A 2,500-nucleotide genomic window follows, 5' to 3' on the forward strand; every position below is an offset into this window, starting at 1 on the left:
AGAGATGTGAGTTAAGAAAAACGTACGTAAGTAAAGAGAACTGAGTGTTAGTTATTAAAGACGGAACTAAATTAACCTCCGAGATATGTAAGATATAAGTAGCGTGCTTAATATACGAAACTTCACCTTGAATTATGATAAAAGTGCGTAAGTTATGAGAAATGTGCGTAAATAATGAAAACTCTTGCGTATGTTGTGAGGAACGTACCTAAGTCGCCACAAATGTGCGTAATTTTTGAAAAACGTGCCTAAGTTACGAGAAACACACCTAAGTTATCAGAATCGTGTGTAAGCTGTGTTTTAAGGCTCGTTTTTTCGTATTTTTCCTTGTTTTTCTTCAAGCCGTTGTTTGGAATACACTCGTTTACGGTGACACCATAGTTATTTCAAATTTTGCGTGTGTTCGTCTCTCTCTCTCTCTCTCTCTCTCTCTCTCTCTCTCTCTCTCTCTCTCTCTCCTTGAAATCCATGTAATTAGAGAGTAAATGTTCTTTATGTTAAATCCCGACTACCCAACAAAGACGGCAGATTCTGTGTGTTCTGTGTTTCCATGAAATTATGTACCTCATAATTATATATATCTTTCTTTCTGTCTACCTGTTTATCTATCAGGTTATCTATTTACATACACGTCTATGTCTTTGCATCTTTTTACATCTATTTACCATTCCATCTACAGTATCTATCCATCTCTTTATCCATCTATCTCTCAAAACCTTTTCTAATCCTCAGGTTCTCCTTCGCCTTCTTCAAAAACCACTCCTCTCACAATCACCACCTTTACTCCCACAATCACCACAACCACCACCATTCCTTCCACAATCACCACAATCACCACACTAACCACCCTTTCCATCCCAGCCGCAGCTGCCACCGTCTCCTCAACTGCACCAGTGAGGCCATATTGTGGTAAGGACGATATTCTTATCCTTGGCTTCACTATTTCAGTCCTAATGTGGAGGGACAAGGTGGAGGAGTGTATGAAGGAGGATGGTGTGTAGGGTGATGGGAGGAGAAGAATAAGTAGACCCAGAATTATTTAAAAGGCCTAGGTGGAGGAGGATATAAGGGAGGGTGGTAAGTCATGGGATGGAGAGAAAGGAAAGGGTAGAGTCATTACAAGCTAGAGAGACGAGGTTGAGGAGCAAATGAGGGGCTGTAATGTGTACGAAAATGGATAGAGGAGAGGTAGAAGAGAGATGAGGTGGGGGGACAAGGGTGGAGAGTAGATAAGGGTTGGTTACTGTCAGGATATGAAAGGAGAAGACGGGGAATACCTACAACGAAGTGGAAGGGCAAGGCAAGGAGTCTATGAGGGAGGATGGTGTATCATGGATTGGAGGGAGAAGGAGAATTCTAGAGCCAGTAAGGGTAGAATAAAGAGTATATGATGAATAGCATGTAACAAGGAAAGGGGGGAGACGAAGAGGTAGACCTAGGAAAAGATGCAGAGGAAAAGCAAGAACGTAAATGAGGGAGAGTGGTGTGTCATGACAATGGAATGAATATGAAGCAAAAAAATGATGAAGTCGTGTGTGAGGAATGGTAATGAGCGTGTGTGTGTGTGTGTGTGTGTGTGTGTGTGTGTGTGTGTGTGTGTGTGTGTGTGTGTGTGTGTGTGTGTGTGTGTGTGTGTGTGTGTGTGTGTGTGAGGGAGGGAGAGAGAGAGAGATACCAGATTATTTGTATTTATTTTTCTTAACTACATGATTCCTAGGACTTCTTTCTACTAAGCCATATTGTCTGCTGTTAATTTAAATTCTCAAGTATACAGATGGCACAGAAAGTAATGCTCAAGGTAGACGGGAAGCCTTTAATTGGTACAATTTCCCTCAGCTGTACATAATTTTCTACTGCTGGCCTGAATAGAAGACCAAGCACTCAGCTCTGTTAATTTTAACTTGGCCTAAAACTGCTATTTCTCCATGTTAAATTCTGAGCTGCAACAGAAAACTAACTCTATAATTTAATGCTAATCAAGAAGAAGTGCTATGAAAGGGAATGTAGTGCCATAATATTGCCCTAATCTTCAGTTAAGCTGCAGGAAATAAGCTGCAAAAGGATGAATATTTGGGCCAAGTTAAGGTGAACAAACCATACCAGCAGAAAAAGGTAAACAGTGACCCCTAGCAGTGGAAGGTAATAAGTGTCTATCAACCTTCTCATAATAATCTCATTTATATTTATTCTTACCATTAAAAGGAGCTTATACTCAGATCAATAACGTCTGCTCCAGGTGAAGGAATTATAAGCAATCACCTTTGACGTTAATTAGAGCCACCAGGTAACCTAATCCTTTCAATCCGATGACGTCTTTTCATTCTATTTTTTGTAAATTCAATCCGGGGAGACTTACGAACTGGGGGATTCGATTTAGCATACGTTAATCCCTTCAATACCTCCTGAAGCAAAATAAAATCATCTTAAGACAGAATGAAATCGTAGGAGACGTCATCATACTGAGGTGGTTAACGGTACACTGAGGTTAATTAAAGACATC

This window comes from Coenobita brevimanus, chromosome 112 (genome assembly GCF_032717465.1).
Source record: "Coenobita brevimanus isolate Jiangsu-jjx chromosome 112, ASM3271746v2, whole genome shotgun sequence".
In the NCBI taxonomy this organism is placed as follows: domain Eukaryota; kingdom Metazoa; phylum Arthropoda; class Malacostraca; order Decapoda; family Coenobitidae; genus Coenobita; species Coenobita brevimanus.